The sequence below is a fragment of the Falco rusticolus genome, chromosome 3 (assembly GCF_015220075.1).
Source record: "Falco rusticolus isolate bFalRus1 chromosome 3, bFalRus1.pri, whole genome shotgun sequence".
NCBI lineage: Eukaryota > Metazoa > Chordata > Aves > Falconiformes > Falconidae > Falco > Falco rusticolus.
Window position 1 is genome coordinate 17,904,755 of NC_051189.1, and position 16,470 is coordinate 17,921,224.

General features: G+C 46.7%; 1 protein-coding gene across 4 annotated transcripts in view; it reads right to left on the reverse strand.

The window, feature by feature from the left end:
• Nucleotides 1-16,470, reverse strand: part of ZHX2 (zinc fingers and homeoboxes 2) — a 76,618-nt gene that overhangs the window by 47,873 nt on the left and 12,275 nt on the right. The window contains exon 2 of one of the 4 annotated variants that reach the window (XM_037378669.1): nucleotides 11,321-11,423. The exons of 2 other annotated variants lie outside the window; for them this stretch is intronic. The gene's annotated coding sequence lies outside the window, so the exon portion shown is untranslated. Of the gene's footprint in view, nucleotides 1-9,673; nucleotides 9,677-11,320; nucleotides 11,424-16,470 lie in introns of all 4 variants that reach the window. One more of the 4 variants, XM_037378670.1, reaches the window with a different exon arrangement.

Below are 16,470 nucleotides of genomic sequence, written 5' to 3' on the forward strand. Positions count from 1 at the left end.
AGTTGTCTGTCTCCACACGCTGAAATTCCCAGTGATCCTGATGGATCCCAAGCACCCCAACACCTCCTGGCTGCTGGGGTGGTCCTCAATAAACGTTCATTGAACCTGGCAGACTTCAGTGCAAGGGAGTAACACGCTCATTGTGAGCATCCTTCACTTCAACATCTTATAAAGCTAATAAAATTATCCCATTCCTGCCCCCATCCCCAAGATAAACGCATAAAGCACACTCCAGAGTTTCCATCAAATACCTGAATAGTGATGAAAAAGGCACTAAAAACCCCTGAAGTGCTCTGAGATCTCTGCATAAGCACATGCACGCTGTGATGCTCAGACAGGCCCTGGGATATCCATCCCCAGCAGTCTTATCCCTACCCCACATGGCTCTCAGCCACCTTTCTCCAGCCTTTTGAATGAAGCTGAAATGCAGATGGATATTTCTACCCCGCAGCAGCTGCTGCCAGCAGCTCTGGCACTTCCCAGGAAAACCACCGGCCCCAACCTGGAAAGCACAGTGTAGGAGGCTCCTGTCAAGGGTTCTTTTCTTCATCTCAGCAGTGTGACAATTGCTCGCATGAGGTCTTAATCCATGCTGCACCATTTGTAGGCACCTGTGAGCAGAAGGTGTCCCAGGGAATCACTCAAGGGCTACAGCATGCTGTGGCTCTCCAGCCCTTGCTTCCCCCAGGAAAACTTCTATAAACCACGGGAATGGACCCAACCCCTTTTTGCAATGCCTTCTTTACGTTACCACCTGCTTTTGGAACTATTCAGAAGCATAAAGAAGCAAAGAGCAAATAACAACAAAATAAAAGTAAATAAGAGCAAAAAGGAAGTAAGCTGTCTTGGGAAAAAAAAAGAAGGAAAAAGTTCTGTAGGTTTAGGTAGATTTTCACAGTTATGGCAGCACTGTCAAAGAAACTATTCCCCCATCCTTAGAGCTTTAGAAGATTTCAGAAAACATGCTCTCTATCAGGATGGAATAAATCTTCTTACATCTCACCAGGGAGAAGCATGAGAGTGATGCTTCAGGGCAGTGGGCAGCTGAGCCAGGCAACCTGGGCAGCCACCAAGGCCACCTTCACCCAACTACCCCCTCCCAGGGGACAGCTCCGACCTCTCGGCCACAGGCTGCTCGGGACCAAGATGTGCCCATCCATAGTTGTGCTTGAAGCCAGTAAGAAGACCGTGGTTTGGCTGCCGGCAGCAGCCGTGGCTGGCCTTGGCTGCAGGGTGAGGCAGGGGCTCGTGAGGGTCCTGGCTTCCCTGGCAGTGGACAGATGGACAGCAACCCTCTGCCACGTCGCATCTCAACGCTTTCTTAAAAAATATGCAAACAATCATTAACCCCAAGGGCCCCAGCGTGGAGGGATGATCCCCTGCATCTCTGCTGAGTTTGTACAGCCTTGCTGCACCTCACTTCCATTCATTACGTCTAATTGATTAGGAACCAGAGCACCGAACCAAAATGAAAGAGAATGGGAAAGCATTGCTCAAAGTAGATTATATTTACTTCTCAACACATCCCCCAGCTGTGGATGTCAGCACAGAGAAAGGTGTATCACTTTCTTTCCTACCTCCTTAACCGTTCCTACCTTCCTTCAACAAATCAAAGTGTTTTCTTGAAGGGTGAGAAATCCCAGTCTCGTATAATATTTTAAATTGGCAGCAAGAGCTTTAAAGCAAGAAGAATGTTTGATCGCCTAAGAAAATTCAACCAGAGAGCAAGCGATGTCCTGCAGGGTTCTGGCCGACAGAAAGTTCATCATTAATTTATTTGGCTTTTAAAAGAGTTAACTATTTCACATTATTCCTCTTAAACCTTGCATTTCAGACTGTCACCCTCTGGTTAGTTACCTATTTGCCCACAGTAATAAACATGTTGGAAAACAGTTGTCAGACACTCCTCTGCCAGAACCATGATTGATAACTGTTTTCCAACACAGCAGTTGCTACAGTAGCACTGTTGTAGGATGCTTCTGCTGCCCAACATATGTACAGCAATAACTTTTATTTTATTTTTAAACAACTGACCTGCAGACTGGTCATCTGCTAACTAATTTTCAACACCAGGGGATGTCCAGTCACAGATCATAAAATCATTTAGGTTGGAAAAGACCTTTAAGATCATCCGTTAACCTAGCACTGCCAAGTCCACCACTAAACCATGTCCCTAACCTCCAGGGATGGTGACTCAACCACCTCCCTAGGCAGCCTGTTCCAATGCTTGACTACCCTTTTGGTGAAGAATTTTTTTCTAATATCCAACCTGAATCTCCCCTGGTGCAACCTGAGGCTGTTTCATCCCATCACTTGTAACCTGGGAGAAGAGATCGACCCCCACCTGCCTACAGTCCCTCTCAGGTAGTAGGGAGCGATAAGGTCTGCTCTCCAGGCTAAACCACTTCAGTTCCCTCAGCCGCTCCTCATCAGACTTGTGCTCCAGACCCTTCCCCAGCTCCATTGCCTGTCTCTGGACATGCTCCACCACATCAGTGTCCCTCTTGAAGTGAGGGGCCAAACACTGAACACAGCATTCAAGGCGCAGCCTCACCAGTGCCAAGTACAGGGGGACAGTCACTGCCCTGGTCCTGCTGGCCACACTGTTTCAGATACAAACCAGGATGCTGTTGGCCTTCTGGGCCACCTGGGCACACAGCTGGCTCATGCCCAGCCGGCTGTCAGCCAGCACCCCCAGGTCCTTTTCCACCAGGCAGTTTTCCAGTCACTTCCCCAAGCCTGTAGCGTTGCAGTCCCTGCATTCAGATCCACACAGGTGTCATCATACAAGTTTGCTGAAGAGACGTGGTGTATGTTGTACACTGGGGACACAGCCAAGAATCACATTGTCCTTCCTCTCCCCCCACCCCACTCCCAAACGCCTAAGCTCACAACAGCAGTGCTACAGAGGAAAAAAACAACACAGAGAAAGACAGAAATTAATCAAACAGTACAAAAACGTGCTAACCCACATCAGTCCCCACAGCCTAAACTCATGTGCCACTTTGGAAAGGATGGGGGGTCATCATTGGAGACTGCCTCTAAGAGGTACCATGCAGGCAGGTAGGGCAAGTGATGTGAGCAGCAGCCCAGCAGCACCACTTCATGTGTGCACACTATTTAACCTGAACTGCAGCCATAAACATCGCTAGCTACTTGCACCACCTAGATCCACTGTCAGTGACACAATTTAAAGCCTCCCAGTGCTGCTGCTGGGTTTGGCCCGGTCTCTCCAGTTTCAGCCTGATTTCCCCACCACACGACACAGCCCAGCAGCAGACACTCTTCTCCTGCTCTTAATTCATTCCCTCTTTTGTTTCCCTCAACCCCCAAGCTGAAACGGAGAAAAAAACCCAACCAAGCTTAAAAGGTAAAAAAAAAAAAAAAAAAAGACAAGACTGATCCAGGTCAGCCAGCAACTACATTTTGCTGTTATAAAAATAAATACAAGAGGAAGGGGTTTCCCTTTTCCAGCTGTTTACACCATTCCTGCTTTTGGCTGCAAGCACTGATGTGTTTGCAAATTCCTGCCAAACACAGCAGCCGTCAGTGCAAAAGTGGTACAAGAAATGAAATGAGCACAGGGTGTAAATATAAATCAAGAAATCACTTTGCTCCTTTCAAATAACTGTGGCTGTGCTTCATTCGCTCGTGAAGACCAGCACTGTTAGGTGTTGTTGAGTTTCTTATTTCCAGTAAGAGCATCCATGTGCCTGTATCTGGGAAGTTAACTGAGATGCACCTGGGTCAGACGCCCCTACGTTCGTGCCAGGTGACTTATTTTCAGCTATTTTCAAGGAGCCACAAAGCGACCACAGGAAAGGTTGCCTGGAGTCCACTGCATGTTGCTATATGGTCCTGCTCAGTGCTGAGCTTCAGCTGCTCTCCTCGCTGCAGACCCCCGGCGCAGCCCACCTGAGGCAAGCACCTCCCAGGGCACCCGCCTGCCTGCTGCACTTGCTCCAGTGCTGGCACTTCAGTACCCGCCGTGCTCCAGCAAACGCAGCCGCAAGTCTGCATACACCAAGCACTGAATAACAGCATCCAACCCCAAGGACTGGAAAGGCTTGTGGAAATCCCCACAAAGAAGTTGCTTTTGTGGCCTTTTCTCCCTATCCTGGGGATAGCCAGCGCAGCCTGGGCACTGCGTCTGCTTATTCTGTTAAGAATCAGTAACTTTGAGCCCATCCTTCCCCTCCAGCTAGACTTTCTTCTTTTTTTTCTTTTTTTTTTAAGGCTGTGAAGACAAAGGGATGGAATGAAACTTTCTCCTTACAGCTGGCCAGTCTTTTGGTCCCACAAATCTGTCCTATCAATTCATCACCTTCACTGCAGGGATGCCTGCATTGGAGGCTGATCTGTTATGCCTCCGGGTCCACAGCCCTGAGCAGCCTGGGATGGTTTTGGAAGCCAAAGCAATACAGGTTCAGACGCTGAATGTCTGACTCCCTCAGATCTAAGCGCTGTTGTGGAATCAAATTAAGATTTGGATCCTGCTTAAACTGGAATACATCTGTAGCAGCAGATACTTTTTACAGCTTTCTATCTGATTCAGGATGGAGGGCATAATTACATTCCTGAGAGCAAATCCTGATACTATTTGGATACAACCTTGCCCCTCGCTCCAGCAGAAGCAGGTTTGAACCAGGGAAGACAAAATGCAATTCGCATCCTACTGTGAAGAGCTGTTCAGGAGAAATGCACTTTCACCCTTTAAAACTCAGACAAAACCAGATTTCATAAAAAATTTATCCTGTCCTTCCATATAACCAGCAACATGACATTAATTTCTTCCATCTCACAATGTATTTAATGAGGGGGAAAAAAAGGTACATGTGCACACCCCTTTCTCCAGTGTTCCTTGTTATTCTTCCAGAACAATTCTTCAAAGCTGCTGAGATCACTGTATGTTACCTCCTTTTTGAAGGATCAGATACCTTGCATCAAAAAGCATGCAGGAAAAGTTCTAGGGCATGAAACCAATTTTTGCGCACTTTTATCTGGGTCAGCTTTTCTATTGATTCTGCAAATACCATATCATTTTTTAAAAGCTAAGGTTTTTTAGTTTAAAAAGAAGAGAAAGAGAACATTCGAACTTAAGTCAAACATCCATCTGAGCCAAGAATTAGTTTTGTTGGGTGACTCCGAATCAAAAAGGTAGGATTTTTTTTAATAATAAAGTCTAATTAACAGTGAAAGAGCATCTGGATTGATTTCTAAATACCCTGCTTCTATTTTTATTAAATACTATTTAATGTCTTTGCCATTAGGTGTACAAAACTTAGCTGACAACGTATAAGAAAGCTAACGTGAGACAAACACATTAAAAACACTCACACAGATGTTTTACCATTAATTCATCCCTCTCTTTCTCTGCCCCTCTGCCAAGTTTTCCTCCACAGTTATGAACTATTTGGCACAGCCTCCGGCTTTGCTCTATGTCATTTCGTCAACCCGATGTGTGTCTTGAGGTGCTCTGAAACAGAAATAATAAATAAGAACTGGCCTTGCGTGGCAAAAGGTCGGACCATGTTTTAGGAGAAGATGACTTGTTGCAGACATCTTGAAGGTCTCATACCAACTTTATCTGTACACAGGTGGGAAATGGAGAAAGGACACTTCTAGGAGGATGCCTACCAACAGGTGACAGTCTGTAGTAGGAGTGACTCAGAAAATTCACTTGCAACTCTAGATGACAGCAGAAAAAATAAAAAAATAAAAAAGCAATTAACTTTTGGTGGAAGCAAAGAGGTAATGAACTGGCTCTCAAGTGCTTTTCCAGGATGGAGTGCTTTTACTTCTGAGAGATGCTTTTTGCGTATGTTGGTGGTGATGTGATGCTGAGAATAACACCACATTGCCCAAGAGCCTGATTAGCAAGTGTGCTTCTGCTGGGAGCCAGGCACTCGCTTTGGCCAGCCCTCATTTCACAGGGACTTGGGCACATGGTGAGCGGGGCCATTTGCATGTGCATTTCCAAGTCAGAGCTCAAGAGGGGTCTGACTAAGCCCAGCATCTCTTTCCTGGCTCTGGGACACCCATCTGGCACACTCAAGATCCAGAGAATCGTCAGGACAGATCCTTTTTTATATTCCATTTTCCCAGTCTGAAGATCTGGGATGGAAAGATGAGTAACTGTTTCCACCACACCAGTTGTGCAACACAAACAAAACCTGCAGCCTAGCAGATTTCTGATACGCAAATGATTAAACCCCAGCATTTTATTGCCAAGATTTTAGCCAAGTAAGCCTTGCCTTCATTAGGGACACCACGCCAGTCCTGCACTAGGCTGATGGATGCTGCCTCCAGCATCACACCTCTATAACCAAAGAGCCACAGACAAGTGAACTGCCCTCACCGCGGCAGGGACAGAGGTCCCCTCGGCCAAGGGTGACCCTCCTTCCAGCACCCCACCATGCTGTACTCCACCCACGGCTGAAGTGCAGTTCTTAATATACTTCTAATTGCAATAATTATTTCTCTACTACACCCTGGCTTCTCTCTTCCCCCATGCATTAACTGGTTGCTTGGAGCTTTCCAACCTTTCAAAGAAAATGCCTTGAAAAATAGACCGGGGAGGCTCATGTTAAATAGGGGAATGAAAAGGCATTGCTAGCTACCCCAAAAAACTAGGCCAGGCTTCTCCTGACCAAATCTCCAGGTATCTCTGAGGCAGTAACAGTTGGCACAATTCTTAAAATACGCACAGGCTGATTAAAGGCTAGCTTACAGCACTCGCTACACTTAAAGCATTAGCAGTGAATTTTAAGATCGAACAGACACAATGACTTTTGAAAGCAACCTTCTCCAAACCCAGGGCTGCCCACTGAACCCCCTCCCTGGCTGGCTCTCCCACCTCAAAGCACACCGAGAGGTGACCTTGGGAAAGCCAGAGGTACCAAACTCAGTAGCAACAGCGGTACCAACACCTTGGGTGTTGCTCCGAATTCAAACCTCGGGGATGCTTCAGCGCTGAAGTGGGTTGCAAACCCCAACTTGCCAGGGCTCCTGTGCCATACTGCTCCTTCCCCAGGGGCCGGGTGGTGGTGCCAGCCTGGCTGGGAGATGCGGCATGGATGGCAGCAAGGGACGTGGGAGCCTGAGCAGGGACAACCGGCCAATGCACCTCCCTGCTGCAGGAGGCAACTGCAGAGCAGATGTTAACAAAAGCACATATCCCACCCTAACAGGACACTTTCCCTGGGGGAATGTTTTTCCCTCTGTGTGCCACATCCCAGGCCCTCTCCTTCAGCTGCTCCCCTCACACTGAAAAACCTTTGTTAGTGGAGAAGTTCCTTGTTATTCCTCCAGACTCCTCACTCCAGTTAGTGACCCTAAAAAGCAGCACTGAGTAACTAGCACGTACCTTCCCCTCCTCTCCCTCACACCAGGGAGAAACAAGGGCTCCTTTCCTTCAGTTGCCTTCCCCACCTTCCTATCAAGTATCAGAGCAGCCCCTCACCATAAGGAATTTAATATGGGAAGTGTTTTCATACTCTTATTATGGATGAGACAAGAGCAAGACTGATAGTTTGGATTTATTTATGTTATTTCAGCTTAAATCAAGGCTGTGGCTTCACAAGACTGCCAATCTGGCTTTGCCATGCCCATGACTCGACGGAGACCACCATGTCCCAGCAGTACCAAGTGCTGCCTGGCTACGACCCCCCGGCTGACCCAGCTGCTGGGCAAACGGTGGCCCCAGCAGCACATCACCCCTGCAAGCATCGGGGGCTGCAACGCCCGTGGGTGCAGGATGGGCTCCAGCTCCCCTTTCCACCACACCACTCTGTACTGTCACTCACTCCATACATGTGTTTCACCCTGCTTACTAAGACCTCCTAATTTAAATATTTAAGCCCCTTTGCAACAAATGTAGATGCTTTTGCCTGTGCTTTTGCATGCAGACTTGAATGAAGAGGTTTTGGCTACCTGTCCCACAGTAGGTTGTAATACATGGGGCAATTTATCCTCTTCCACAGAGCTATCAGGCAAACAGGTCAATGTATGGTTATGCTGAAAGGGAATGGACTCTATCACACTGGATTCAGAAATGACAGTGGGCAAATATAGTCAGAGGTCACTGGAGAAAGCGACTGGAAATGCTCAGATTTGTACAGAATCATACAACAGTTTGGGCTGGAAGGGACCTTTAAAGGTCATCTAGTCCAACCCCCAACATATATACAACCTCTGCTCAGTGAGGTATGCAGCAGCTTTGAAGTGTCTCATATAGAGTAAGCTAAGTAAACACCTTTAAATAAAGCTCAGTAACCCTCCAAATCCAGGCAGGGTAGTTATGGCTCTCTTCTAGCCTGTCCTTCATGTATCTTCAGAGAGGTCTGTGAAACTGGTCATAACTTTGCCATCGATTCCTTTGCAACACTTTATGACAACTTCCCAATAACTGGGAAGCAGTACAGCAACGTCAACCATAACATCCTCCGCTGTCCAACAGCAAAGTGCACAGCTTGGATTCCATTTGTATGCATATGCTTGCATTTTCCAGATCAAATGTGTGGTCTAAGCGAAAGCCTCAGCCAGAGCCTCCACTGCCTTCATCCAAACTCCGCCATGAGCTCTCACACGTCCCAGTGAAACAGCCAGGGCTCCACTTGGGCCCTTGGGCCCCGAAATCCCTTTGATTTAGAGCTCTCTGCCCTACAAGGGGCTCTGTCATGCTCCGTTCAAAGATGAACAGTGCTCAGAAATTTTATTCTTGGTGGAAGCTGAATTTAAAACGTTTTTTTGCTGTCCTCAGTGGGGTTTCACATTTTGCATATGTGACAAAGCAGACATTGTCTGTAAGTAGCTAAAACCCTGATTGCACAAAACTACCCTAAATCTAGAGCATCCACAGACCAAATCTGACCTCTAGAAGCAAGATGCTCAAATCTGCTGCTAAAATAAAGGCAGAGTTTGGTCCTGGAAGCTTAAGGTTGCCCTGCAGTTTGCAGCACAGCCTGACTAAAAATCTGTCAAGTTGCTAGTCCACACCTCAAATAGCCCTGTCAAGTTGTACCATCGGCAAGAAGCAGCCGAGGCAGAGTTTTATTGTCAGGGAATGTAAACAGACAGCAGACAGTGCTGCTCATCTATCTCAGGTTGGTGCATATAATTTTAATTAAAGCATTTATGTAAATACACATGCAAATTAGGTTCAGTATAGCATCTGGCAAATTACTATCAGAGCCCTGAGGCTACTGGCAAATTATCAGCATGAGCTTTCATGATGTGAAGGTACCAAATCCAGTCTTGGTCCGGGAGCTGAATATTTTATTTGGCTTAAACTGGCAGTAAACCACCATATCGGTACATACATGAGAAGTTAAATAGTCTTCCATTTGAAAAAAAGCTCTTAGGAGGTAAACCAACATCATTAAAATCTGTCCTTCAGAGAGCCTATGTCTAGCAAGAAAAAACCAAAACCCTTCTGCATTTCTGTAACACCTATCAAAGGAACTCAAAGCGCCTCTGAAATGTTAATTAACCCATACTCTCCCCAAGGGAGATCTATCTTAAAGATGGTTATATGGAGTCTGCATTCATCTCCCATTTGTCAAAAGCTCATAGGAGGGAAAGCCACAGAGATTGGATCTGGACCTAGGAGCCTTGAGCCCTTGCTCCTCCACATTCTCGTCACAAGACCTCCCTCCCCAGAGTTCACAAGAACCTGCTCACACCAAAGAGGTGCGAACCTCTTTAGCCTAGATATCGCTGCCTCAAAGTAGTGTTAACAACAAAACCTTGTTAAAACTGCGAAGTTGATTATATGACAAGAAAAATAAGGGAAAACAAATCACAAGGGGAGGAAAAAACCCACCCAACTTTTGAAAACTGAAGGAATCTTTATATCATGCTGAAAGGATCTTCGGAAAATGAAAAGCTATGACCAAGATAATGTTCACAGCAATATCAGCATCAACTTCTGCTGCTTATTCCTTCCCTCAAGGTGCACTTCCATCTTCAGGGTCTTGCAAGTGGGGATCAATTCCCCTTCTTTCAGAACCCTCCATTAAGATCAACGCTGGGAAAGAAGCAACAGCTCCTAAGGCTTAAGAGCAAAACTTAATTTGATCAACAGCAATAACGCTTAAGCATGTGCTTAACATTTTCCCTGCAATACCCTTGCAAATTTCCTAGGGTATGAATTTCCCACCGGCACTGAATGATGTGAAATCACATTCCCCATTTATTGAGAATGGATGCAGAAGTTGACTGGAAACAGTTGTTACTACTGGTGACAAAGAACAAGAGAAGGAAACACAGAGTCACACAGGTACATTCACAGCGTGACAAAATGTGTCACATACGTGACATCTAACTATGACAACATTGTTTGGAAGACATGTGTAACCAGCATTTTCTAAGCATATGGTCATACACTGGCCCCTTCCTGTGCTCACAATTAAAAACAAAAGAGAGGGACAGGAGCTGAAGGAATCAAGCCACAGACTGGCCTGTTTGCATTCCTTCGCCCAGGTATCAGTTATAATGACTGCACGTTCATCTAAATGCTTTGCTTATTGACTTTTTTGCCTTCAGCATTTTGCCTCTAAAAAAACCCCACCCAATCAACAGGTAAAAAAAAAAGAGTGTTGTTCCTGAACATTGGGACACTGGTGTGATTTCCTACAGTAATGGTGAGTTCCCAGCTGCAGGGAGAGCATGGTAAAGGAGGAACAGGGAATCGAGATGTTATTAAGGACATTACACACAGGTCCCATCACCTGTGACCCACTGGAAGAGGCTAAACAGAAGCGCTTCATGCCCTGGGAAGCCAGGCATCCCTGCTCTCCATGGTTATGAAGAGAACTGGCACATAGATACATACAGATACAAGAAACTTGCTGGAGAGCAGTAACATTTCAGGCTCGGCCCCTCCATAGCATGTTTCTGTCCTGACTAGACCCTGCTCTACCAAAATAATTTTCAGGGTCCCCTTTGCAGGAAGAAAAAATGCCAAGAGGGGTGAGGGTGGGGTGGGGGGCACAGGTAAAAGACTGCTATGAAAGATGAGACACTTCCCATTTTTATTCTGGGAGAAAACCCAAGCTGAAACCAAAGCCTTGCCACATATTTGTTGCAAGTCAGAACCCATGTTCCTCATGGAGGCCAAGTTGGCCATCTTGATGGTTTCTTGTTGACAATCACATCTCAATAGACTTTTATCTGATTTGAGACTTAATTGGGCAACTCCAATAGACCGAACAATTGCACTAGTTTTGCCAAAGGCAATAAGTAACTTTAAACATACAAGCAAACAGATAAATAAGAGACTTGCAAGTCTGCTGTGGCCTTTGCCATCTGTGGCTCTCACCTGGCACATCCTTGGGGACCCGTTTGGAAATTGGTGTGTCCTGTACTGTACTGAGAAGCTGAGCTATTCAGGCAGCAAAGCACAACCCAGGGACACGAGTGCACTAGAGGAAAAGGAGAGGCAAGAGGGTCTGGTCCCAGCCAAGCTACAGGAGAGGAGGTTTTCATTCTCCACCTCACCCTGTGCAAACCATTTTCATTCCTCAGCACTTCTACACGTAATTCTTATTAATGAAACTTTTCTGTGTTGCAAATGCTGGGATGGAAAATATGCAAGCAGATACCAGATGCTTGTATTTTAAGAGGGATGAGATTAAATAAGCACCGATAAACCGCTCTCTTCTCTGCCTCTCCAATGAGGCTGGGGATACACCTTGAGGTGTTTTTCTCAAGCAAAGAAATGTGCAACTCTAAAAGGCTGGGGAGGAAGAGAGGAGTAGCATTTCACCAAAGGACCTGCAGCAGAAGTGTAGCTACATCAGCTCTTGAGGGGAGCCAAGGATTAAAGCTTGGTGTGGAAAGACAGAGTAGGTGGTAAAAACCCAATGGAGTTACCCATGTTTTGACACCCAGGGGATGAAAATGTGCTAGGAAGAGGGTGAATTACTGCTCTGCCCAAGAGGTAAAGTTGTGCCTTGTTTCCTCTGTCTGTGTATTTTCCCACTTCTTATTTTTGGATCTTGCAACACTATCCAGCATTAGACGGCACATAGCTAGGATAACAGCCACCGTGCCCCGCTCCGGAGTATTGCAGGAACACCAGAACCACCCCGCAACGGACGATGACAGAGGACCCGTGACATTAAAATAGGCCTTCCAACTCTGTTTTACTGAGGAGGATCTGAAAACACCCCTTTGAAAATGTACAGGAACGAAGACCCCCGAAGCACTCCAGCAGCAGATGAACACCCACATAACCTTGCCAAAACACTGCACGGCAGATAGGGCTATGGCAGCAAAGCCCCATCTCTAGGCAGGACTCCAGGAGCCCAGGACGAGTCCTCCGCAGGCTGGAGAAGGGGCAGCTTCCCCAGCACATGCAGCCTCGGGGCTGCGTCACGACAGTCACACCTCTCCATGCTTTTTGGCCAGTACAGCTTTGCCGGCAGAAGCCTGTAGTGTAGGCATGGCTTAACCCCAAGCTGTTTTCAGAAAAAGGTGAAATGTGAGCTGCCTTCCCCAGCACACATTAAACCTGCGTCGTAATGCCGAATTCAGCCTCTGGGCCTCTCCACACAGAGCTGCTCCGTCTGCTGGAGGTGGGGACCATCGGACACTGTCAAGTAAGAGTCAAGGTGCTGATGCCATGAAAGAAATGGTTTTCTAAAAAGCCTAACAGGACAGTTTCCATTGATATGCAAAGTCCAGCTAAGCACTGGCTGGGGCTCCAGCATGTCACGTTAGTGCAGAAGGACCCAACTACACAAGCATGGTGGTCACAGGGTGAATTTGCGCTCCTTAAGCCAAGGCAAGCACAATGCACCAACAGCATCAGCGGCAAAAATGAGAAACTAGCACAGCTCAAAGGATGATTAAACTCTTCTGAAAAGGCCAAGTTTAGCAGTTCTTGCCGGACAGCTTCACCCCAGGACAGACTCAACCAGGAGGCATTTTATTTGGCTGGCTGACCTGTTCCTCCATTTCTACCTATAGCTATAAGGCCAGTTTTGCCCATTCTTCCTTTTAATTTTAGGCTTAGATAACACTTTCCTGAGTCAGAATTTACCATGAACTAAAGAGGCTGCCAGCTGGAACACCCACCAATCTAAACACACATGAGAATTTACGCTGACAATACCAAACCTGGGTACCCCCCCCACCCCTGAGGACACAAGGCGAACACAGATACAGATAACGAACAGATGTTTTCTATGAAAAATGGAGACCCACAACTCCCAATGAACTGCTGGCACCCCACTGATCACTTAGATGCCAAGACATCACTTTAAAGGCTAGACTTTAGAAACCACAATTCATAACTGTGAGCAATCATTTGTATCTTGACATGACTACACTGGCAGAAAAGAAAAAATTAATGAGTTGCAGCATCCTCCAAAGCATGGTCCAGTCCTTAGTCCGCAAGTGTTGAAATCAGGAATCTGGCCAAGAGTGCGAACAGACATGCTTTTGAGAAATGTAACCCACAGCTGAGCAGCATGCAGAAAACACATCTGGAATTTCTCTGCTGCCAGCAGCTCTTTTAGTTCCTGTTATGACACTAAGAACTGAAAGCTGGTGTTTCTACAGAGAACCCCTCCCTCTTCCAATTATTTCATAGGATACACCAAGTTTCTACTTACTGAAGGTGTTAATTATCACTGTATTTTCTCAGATTATTAATACATGGCAGAGGTAAGACACAGCCCCCAGCACTTTGAATTACACTGGTCTTCCCTCTGCTCAGGAACAGAGATTTAGCAACATCCCTCACCTGTGATTCAATCCCATACTCAGAGAGGAGGAACAAGGTCTGTTTTGGGCAGACTCCCCCTAACTACAAAGGAACAAGCAAGGAAAGGGCTCCCAAAACTCAGATGCAGCTTCATGCCCTTGCTGGGATGAGGGGGCAGACCTTCCATGAGAAAGAGAGCAGCTCTACAGATGGAGAGGTAACGGCACCACTGGTAACTAAACAAATGACGATGATCTGCTCTGCAGCCTCCACTGCAGCTGGCTCTGGAAGAGCTACACCAGCCAAGGGACAGGGACTTGATTCCTCCATCCACCCCTTCTCTAGCTTTTGGAGGAACTGCTTCAATCAAGACTGACAAGAGTCGCTCAAGATTTGGATGCTGTTCTTGCAGCAGCAGAGTCCCAGAAGTCTTCCCCAGAGACACGCTAGTTTTGAGGGCAAAAGCAGATGGCACTCAGCATGCTGCCGGGATATTCCCGGAGATGACAACGAAGTCCCACCAGGGCCTGCCGCAATCATACAGGGTACAATACGGCCATGTTCTAGCACTACGTTGCGGCAACCACCTGGCTACCTGAGCAGGCTCTTCATCTTGTCCTAGCAGTATGAAATTAAGCTGTTAAGATAAACCCTTAAATGCTGCTTTGGTGAAGAACAGGACTTTGAAATTCTACCCTACATCCACCGTAACTTTGCTCCATCAACTACAAGGAATGGCTCCAGGAGAGAAACCAAGCATCCCTTGTAATTTGATACGATGCGGGATAAAATATTCACACTCTTGTGAGAAATAATAATGAGAAAGTTGTACCAGAGAATGCTTCTGATACGGATCTATTTTGCTGCCTGGCTCCAGTCCGGCACTACCCGCGAGCCCTGAAGCTCAAACAGCATCAAAGACTGGCCATTCTTGATATACCCTGCATCTTCCAAGCACACAGAAGCCTTTCAGCTCTAAAGGCTAGCTGCATATGGAAAAGACGTTAAACTTTGTACAGACCGGTCCTGACTCCTGGAGTCATACCTGTTATCTTTAAAGCATATTTCTCTACTTCACCAAAAAAAACCAAAACTCCCACACGTATTTACACTAGTGTTAGCTGTGCAGATGGCTGTGGGAAAGAAAAATAGATTTTAATCTGCTTGGAGCACCACCAGCCGAGCTACAGTAGCGATTTAGTGGACAGACTCTTTATTGCTGGTAAATATAAGTGACAGGAAGAACAGTTTTATCTCCAGAATCTGGGTGGAGGGGAGATAATAGCTTTCCTGCTGCTTCTTGGTACTGAAGGGAGCAAAAATAACTGGCACCTTCCCAGGGAAAACACTACTCAGTGCTCCTCTCTGCGATCATGAGGGAGCTCTGTTTGGGATGGGATGGGAACAACCTGTAGCAGTGGCTTCAGATGAGGCTTGGTGTGTGTCACCCTCTTTCATACTAACTAAACTTTAATCAAAAGTAGCCTTACAGTTCTGGGCAAAATCATTTCCATCTTCTGCTGGTTTCCCATTGCTTGGCTCCAGGCAAACTGTTCAACTTTTGTGCCTCAGTTTCCCCAGCTGTTAAACAAGAGTAGTAAAACCTCCCCTGGAGGTAGCATTTATGCCTTGGTGCTCGTACAGTGTGATGCAAAGGAAAGCACTACAGGAACTACAGGTCATCAGCGAAGCAGCCAAGATGCTGCTAAGAAGGCAGAGCACCAGACACTAGACTAGGTAAGTCTGTTTACAAATCTGAGGTGTTACAGGGGGTTGCCTGGAGTAACGGCTCACCAGGGGACCAACTTAACCACCAATGCTTCAGCAAACCACCAGCCTGCTCGGCTCCTACAGCCAGACATGCAGCGTTAGCTTGGAAAGCCAAAAAAAAAAAAAAAAAAAAAGAGAAGTTGCCAGCTCCTTCATATTCATGAGCTCTTTAATAATGCTCAACAAAACTTGGAGGCATGTTCTCTGCTGCTGCTCCTGCCCTTTTGCACAGTGAACAAGTCATAAATATTTCAGGGGAAGAGTCCAGAAAATCTGCAAGATTGGTCCTAGCCTTTTACAGCATTAATGAGCAGGCCATTAATAGTTAATGAAGCAGCTGCTGGTGATCTCAGAGGTAGAGGCAAGACCAGAAGAGCAGTGTTTGCCCATTCACTACAACGTGATAATGCCAGGGAAAGCTTGATCCTTTTATCAAATCCTCCCCATCACGGCAACACCCAGGAGCTGATCACAGGCCCTCTCCAGCAGAACCGCACCCAGCTCCCCCTGCCCCACTGCTGTCACCCAGCTGGGATGGAGACTGCTGCAAATGGCCTGAAACCACCATCCCGATGCTCTGGGCATATCCGTGGGGGTGGAAAGACATCCATGCTGCATCTTACTTCAAGATGAGCGCAATGTCCCAAATACTCACACAGGCAGGACCATGCAATGCATGTGTGCACGCTGTAGCTGCACGTATGTAAAAATGCTGATAAAAAGAGTGGGGGCTTGGGCCTTTTAAGGGTCTCCGCTGCTTGTTCAAAGCTGTACCCTGAAAGCTAAGTACACAATATCATCAGGCAGCCAACTTCAAAGAACCAGCCCCTGTGATTTCATTGAGGACTCCGGAGAAAAGGTATTTTTGCTGTGCTTACTCTTTCATACCTCTGCACTGACATCACCTCGCCCGTTACGTTTGCAGCGGGGAAAGCACATCGCCTTTTGGTAACCCCACTTGCCGGGAGTGTTACCGAGGATGGGCACCC